Source organism: Cydia amplana, chromosome 2 (genome assembly GCF_948474715.1).
Source record: "Cydia amplana chromosome 2, ilCydAmpl1.1, whole genome shotgun sequence".
Classification (NCBI taxonomy): domain Eukaryota; kingdom Metazoa; phylum Arthropoda; class Insecta; order Lepidoptera; family Tortricidae; genus Cydia; species Cydia amplana.
Genome location: NC_086070.1, coordinates 13,519,800 through 13,527,964, shown reverse-complemented (window position 1 = coordinate 13,527,964; position 8,165 = coordinate 13,519,800).

Below are 8,165 nucleotides of genomic sequence, written 5' to 3'. Positions count from 1 at the left end.
ACATGGTAATGTACATCATATATTTTTTTTAGTTTTATCATTCTCTTATTTTAGAAGTTACAGGGGGGGGGACACACATTTTACCACTTTGGAAGTGTCTCTCGCGCAAACTATTCAGTTTAGAAAAAAATTATATTAGAAACCTCAATATCATTTTTGAAGACCTATCCATAGATACCCCACACGTATGGGTTTGATGAAAAAAAAATTTTTGAGTTTCAGTTCGAAGTATGGGGAACCCCAAAAATTTATTGTTTTTTTTCTATTTTTGTGTGAAAATCTTAATGCGGTTTACAGAATACATCTACTTACCAAGTTTCAACAGTATAGTTCTTATAGTTTCGGAGAAAAGTGGCTGTGACATACGGACGGACAGACAGACGGACAGACGGACAGACGGACAGACGGACAGACAGACATGACGAATCTATAAGGGTTCCGTTTTTTGCCATTTGGCTACGGAACCCTAAAAAGACAGTTATTTCTTGCATACATTTTTACAAATAAAGCCTCGCCGCCATGAAAATCCGTTTAGTAGTTTTCGAGTTTATCGCGAACATACATACACTACACACACACACACACACACACACACACACACACACACACACACACACACACACACACACACACACACACACACACACACACACACACACACACACACACACACACACACACACACACACACACACACACACACACACACACACACACACACACACACACACACACACACACACACACACACACACACACACACACACACACACACACACACAGACAGACGCGGCGGGGGACTTTGTTTTATAAGGCGTAGTGATCTACTAGGCGCCGTTCCCTGGGGCAGGAGTTGGGTGGGGTTTATTGGGCTTGTGGAGGAAGGTGGAAAAAATTTGATATGATAAAAAGAAGATATAACAGGATCAAAAGAAGAAGAAACTAGATATTTCATAAATTAATGATATTGGCCCATTTCTGAATATTTAAAAAGCAAAAGTAGTATTATTATAAATAATAGAAAAGAAAGATGTATGTGAGGCTGGTCTGGTCACCATTTTTGTGACCTACATAAATAATAAGAGGTGTGTGTGATTATGAAGTAAGGTAAATTAATGATTAGTCAATCTACAAATTAACATAAATTACTTAATTGGTCATTAAGTACCTTCTTAAACAATGTACAATTTCCCATGTTACAGTATGTTTAAGGTAATAATAAAATTGGCCTTAGTACAAAAGTTTATTACTAATTACTACTGTTGACACTCAATGACAAATCATTTAACTCACTGGTCACTCAATTATTAATTTATGAGAGATACCTGTTAATGATCAGAATAGAAACAAACACCAGCTTGAGTTTTGCTCCCTAATAATTATACCAACATTAATAAAGAGTAAAAATATATTTGACAATTCTCAATTGTAAGGAATGTATCATAGATACAATAGTTATTTTAGGGGGACAGCGACCACATACTGTTGATGGGATTGGTAAAAAGTAAAAAAAAAATCTTGAATTTATTTCAAATATTGACTTCATCATTAAATATAATAAATGCCAAACCACTTAAGGAGTTATTTAAGGGTCTATATGAAGCCCCCAACCCGCATTAGACCAGCGTAAGAACTATAGCCCAAGCCTTCTCACGCATGAGAGGAGGCATGTGCCCAATTGTATAGTCTAGGGTGTATACTAGATAGATTGTATTATTAATATACAATTATACAGGCTTTGTAATAAACAATTATGTAATTTGTAATACCTATAATTTTATTTAGTCCAGTTTTGTATAAAAAAAGTAAAATATAATGTACACCATCAAATTGTTTTCAAAGGACAAGACTAGTATCCAATTTTTAACTTAATTTTGCTGACACTTTAATTTAATAGAAGGAATAAAATCTTCCAGTGTAAACTGTAGTAGCCATAGCAGGGATCGGTACCGGTTTTTTGCAAAAACTTCGAAATAACCATATTTTTCGAATTACATATTTTATACTCAAAATGTAGGAGTGTTTTTAGGTAACAACTTCGTATTAGTAGATTGCCCAATTATAAATTAAATAATTAGCAAAGAATTTGAATACCATATTTGTTGCCATTCAAAAAATACCGGTATCCGATCCCTGAGCCACAGTATTGACACATGTTGTTAGTGAGTGGGCTGACACTTACTAAAAGGTGAAACAATCTCTCCTGAGCAAATTAATGTGAGAACCAGATTATCTATCGAGATCATCACATGAACTACCGAGCAGTATTCCTGTTGGAAAAAATACTATCTATAGCAGTAGGTGAGTGCCCAACTTATATTGCTAAGTGGCCTACATGTAGCTTAACTCAGCCATAATTAGATAAATAAGTTTAGAAATAATTCACTGCGAGAATAGCTCATGTCTCTGCATTTAGGCATTATTATGCAGAAGTATAACGTGAATACTACAGAAATAACGCTTTAAGTATTAGTGTAAATATACTTTTAGCAGAATAGCAAAGCAATATTATCATTGTAGGAATTTTAAACAAAAATGGGCAATCACCTAATTTTCACAGGATTAATGTACAGCTTAAAGCAGTTAAGTTTAAAGCATATAATATTATTATAATATACATATTATAATAACAAGCATTTTAAAACAAGCTAATAAATAAAATGGGTAATTAATGTTCTAAATATAGCAACCATAAATTAATAAGTATAAATAAATATTTGTACGTTTATGTCGAATATTCTTGAAATCTTCTATACTGTTTTCCTATAAGATTCCGGTTACTTACTTGCCGATTATTTCACAAAGTTCGTACACTTCGTCGAAAAGTACCTCGTCCTCAGCCATTTTTTACAAAAATGAGATGCACTACGTTTCAGAAAAGGTTAAAAAATAACATTTTTGCACAGCCTTCACCCCGTAGAACGACAGGTTACGCCCTGAGAGGATTGCAGTTTACAAGGACACTAAATATTAAATGAACACAATTTGATATTATATTGAAAGTGTTGATTATATGTTATAAGGGAGACACGATACACGGCGTAAAAGACATAATAGTGGATTTTAAACCGTACATTTTAAATAAAGTCGTGAATATTCGCGCATATTTCTAGTCATTTATAACACGGCACTACCGCTTCAGTAAAATGTATTAAGCACTTAAAAAGTTTGTAAAATTTTCAAACTATGTGCCGGGTTTGTGATTATCGCAAAACTTTGATAATAATCAAATAAAATAAAACAATCTGCAATATTTTCTTATCGCGATTTTGACAATTCCGAGGGTTGCGAATTATCGGTGTGAAGTTAGACACTTATTTAGTGTTGCCACTTCAACGCAGTTCCGTTTTTAGAGATTTTTGTTGGGGTTATTTAATGTATAAAGTCCGTCAACCAAATCTTGTCAGTAGTAAAAGGCGGCAAATTTGAAAAATCGCGGGTTAGCAACACTGTGTTCGAATAATTCCAAAATGCGTGTCATCTGTGTTTTATCTGTGGAATGTGGATCGTGAACGACAGCCGTCACCTTATTTGTTTTCATTTGGTTTTCATTCTGAATCGTTTCTGTTTCAAGAGATATTTCTGCTGTCACCATTAAATACCAATACATTAAATAAGAATAAGCAAAGCTAAGGGGCCTACAATATACAATCATGCTCGTTGATGGTAAACATTACTAAAAATTGAGGTTATGACAAGTACATACTGGAAGAACTCTTTCGAACTTTTAAGATTATGTTCAGTTTTTTTGTTTTAGGGTTAAAAGGCATAAATAAAATTAAAACGTATGCCTAAATCTATCCAACAAGACCATAAATTGTGTCCTGGAAACCGTCTATAGGCCCACATGTCTAATATTTTCAGCAATCGGTTGTGACTATTTACAAAGGTAAACCTTTTAAACACTATTAAGAGCCTTGATTATATCGCCGTTCTTTCGCAATATCTACCTAATCCATACATGTTTGTTGCAGGATTAAATCTTGCCCAATATAAGGCGTTCGTAGTACGTAGTATCTTTTCAGACAATACTTACCTATGGCGGTTTATGTACGTGTACAACGCAACCAAGTCGAAAAGTGACCCTTATCTTATTTACCTTTAAATTAAATAAACACCCAAATATCAGTTGTTTTATTTTTAATATGTATATTGTACAATATATACCAATCAAAAAAATTACACAGGTATGTCATATTCATCCAGAACAGTACACTAATTTACATTAACAAGTGGCATATTATATTGTAAATAACAAATATATGCACTATCTAATTATCTGCATTTTGATATGATTTTATTTTAGTAAACTTAGAAGACATAGATAGGGAACAAAGAGAATATAAGCAGTTGTTTTTGATATCTTCAAATTTGTTCATCATTTTGATTAACATTGTTTTAACATCGCTTTTAAATTGTCCGTCCATGTTTCAATTTTTTTCAATAAACCGCCAGTGACAATTTGAATTGACGTACGCAGGGCGCGCTCAGCGGAAAAAAAAATCTGTTGGTTCGATGTACATTGCTGCTTTTCTTAACGCAATACTGCTCTTTGAGTGTTGCCCTACTTTAGTTTGCTTTACATTGCTACTGACAAGATTTGGTTGACGGACTATAGATGGTCAAGCAGATCTTGTCAGTAGAAAAAGGCGGCAAATTTGAAAAATGTAGGCGCGAAAGGATATCGTCCAATAAAAAAATCGCGCCTTTTTCTACTGACAAGCGTTGCTTGACCAGCTATAATTGCATTGGCGACACGCGGTTTCACTTTGACTGCCATTGTTTTGTGGGAATAGCGAGGGCGCGGGGAAGCTAGAGTCTGTTCGGATAAAGAAGAGTCGTGGAATGTATGGGGCCCAAATGGAGCCCAATACATTCCACGATTTCCACGGTTCTTTTCTTTCGGACCTTAAGTGGAGTCCGGATGAGACAAATTTTCGCCAATCTGATGAAACTGTCCATTGTCCGATCGAATCAGGCCGTGCGGACACAAACGCCAATTTGAACGCCTATTTTCAAAGTTAGTATGTATGGAATGCAAATTGGTGATTAAATTGTGTACGTGTGAACGCTAGATGAGATTGGCGCCAGTTATTTTCCTGATCAAATCGGTCGATTTGCCCAGCTCGTCTGGATACGCCTTTATATAACTCCGTATAAGATAAAGTCTAAGGAAAAATCGTGCCTCAAATCAAGAAAAAGTTATTCTCGAATAAATGGCGCCACAGCTTTGCCCTATACTCGGGTAGATGGCGTTGGCGACACCGTTTGATATTTAACAATTTAAACACATAACTATGAAAGAACATGGGTCAAACTGGCCAAAGTCATATGGCGTTTTACAAAATAAAATAAAATAAAAAACTTTTATACCCATCTTTTTTATATGTTTATTAATTTTCATTTTTAGTTTTAATCGTGTGTCGATAGATGGCAGTAATTTTACTGTGACTACAAAATTTACTATGACGATAACCCTCTATAGTTGTACCTGTAGCTTCACGCCGACTGCAAGCTTAAGGCCAGTACACAGTGGTGAAGGATGCCATTGTGAACATGGAGCAATCGGGAAGTTGTCAGTTTTTTTGGCACATTTCTAAGGAATCGTAACGTACCGTGGCCTAGTCGCCATTGTTTGTTTAGTTTGACGTAAATACGCTAGCAGTTTGACAGCTGGCTGGAGAGACCCGCTGTTGTGTATATGCACCATTGTGTGAACACCTACGTGATATTGGCCTGCAGTTGCGCATAGCAAAACATGGCTTGGCATGGACATTGCTTCCCCACTGTGTACTAGGGCCTCTAAAGTTCACGGTTGTGAACTTTAAAGCTCTAGCATAGTAGAAAAGGCGGCAAATTTAAAAAAATTAGACTTGAAGGGTTAACTTCTCATAATAAGTTTAAATTTCTCGCCTTTTTAACCGACTTCTAAATCTAAAAGGAGGAGGTTATCAATTCGGTTGTATGTTTTTTTTTTTTTATGTTTGTTACTCCATATCTCCGTCATTACTGGACCGATTTTGAAAATTATTTTTTTGATTGTATATATATGCATACAGATTGGTCCCGTTTTTTGTCAAAACCTAGTTCTGATGATGGGATCCATGAGGAATCGAGGGAACTCCTCAAATCTTAAAGGCACACATATAGTGATTTTTGTATTTTTATCAACAAATCAAGCATATACATTCAAAAAAGTGACATTTGATGAAGTGGAACTGCTGATGATGATCAGAACGGAACTCTTCAACGATGCATAGCACACGTCTGACGATTTGTCCTCTTCGTTATGTTTGTTAAGCAAGTTAAGTTTTTAAGCTACATTTTTGTCAAGCTCGAGTGCTGATGATGGGATCCATGAGGAATCGAGGGAACTCCTCAAATCTTAAAGGCATGCGTATAGAGATTTTTGTATTTTCATCAACAAATCAAGCATATACATAAAAAAAGTGACATTTGATGAAGTGGAACTGCTGATGATGATCAGAACAGAACTCTTCAATGACGCATAGTTCACGTTTGGCGATTTGTCCTCTTCGTTATGTTTGTTAAGCAAGTTAAGTTTTTAAGCCACAATTTTGTCAAGCTCGAGTTCTGATGATGGGATCCACGAGGAATCGAGGGAACTCCTCCAATCTTAAAGGCATGCGTATAGAGATTTTTGTATTTTCATCAGAAAATCGAGCATTTTCATTAAAAACTGTCGCATTTGATGAAGTGGAACTGCTGATGATGATCATAACGGAACTCTTCAACGACGCATAGCTCGCATTTGGCGATTTGTCCTTTTCGTTATGTTTGTTAAGCAAGTTAGGTTTTTAGGCACATTTATGTCAATCTCAAGTCCTGAACATGGTATCCATGAGGAATCGAGGGAACTTCTCAAATCTTAAAGGCATCCGTATAGAATTTTATATATTTTCATCAGAAAATCAAGCATTTACATTAAAAACTGTGGCATTTGATGAAGTGGAACTGCTGATGATGATCAGAACAGAACTCCTCAACGACGCATAGTACACGTTTTGTGATTTTCAATTTCGATTTTGACTTGGATTGGGCCCCGGACTCCGGACTCGGACCCGTACTCGGACTCGGACCCAGACCTTGACCCGGAAAACCACTATGATACCTAAACTAAATCAACCACTATGATTACCATAAAATGTATACATATTACCAAATAAAGTATAAGCACCGTTAAGTGGGTTAGGCTAGTAGTTAGAGAAGTCGGTTTTTTTCTATTAAAGATTATTCTACTGACAAGTTGTGTTTCAGTAGACCTAGTAATGAAGTTAGGGTTTAAAATTATATTTTAAATTTATGTTTTTTTTTGTTTTTGTAGGTCATAAATCCATCATTCAGTGAGGAAGTGGTTTTAGTGAAAAATGTCAATTCCTACCGAGTGATGGCAGTGGTGAGAAATTCCGTATGACGTTGTAACCCAGTGAAAGAAATTTTATAATATAAGTACTAGTACTCGTACCTAATAAAATGTGTTTCTAATGTTCAGAACAGGGATCTCTATCGGAGTCATTATATGTATTACAAATTAAAGATATCTTATTGATACGGTTTTAACACCCCCTAGCACTGATTAAAATAACCGACTTGGTTTCACATTACATCTCAAAACTTTTTTGTAGTACTTAAAAGCATTGCGAGACTTGCACCTTTTTACATGTAATGTTTTTGATGGGATTATATTTAGCGTTATACCTTAGTTATATGCAACATTATAACAACGCGCATGTAATATTTCTGGTGTTGCAGGCGGCGTCCATAGGAATTGAAAGAGTACCTTAAGACCTTAATTGCCTAATAATTGAAGTAAGCAATGCGCAAATTGAATGATTGTTATTAGCATTATCCAGGCGCTATACTTACTTTAGCTGCTGCCACTAATTCCACGCAGACGAAGTCGCGGGCAAAAGCTACTTTGTATTAAAAAGTTATTAACTTAGTGCTTAATGATGTAGGTATAGGATATTTTATTGGAAAAATACAAGCAAACTTTTCAACTTATATTTTAATTAAACTATTAAAACTAAATAAATAGGTACCTTAAATTATTTTAATTTCCTTGGGAAAAATTGGTAGGTATACATTCAACGTATGTTTAACTCACGTCGCTCAGCAATCGCAACGTCTCAACATACTATTTG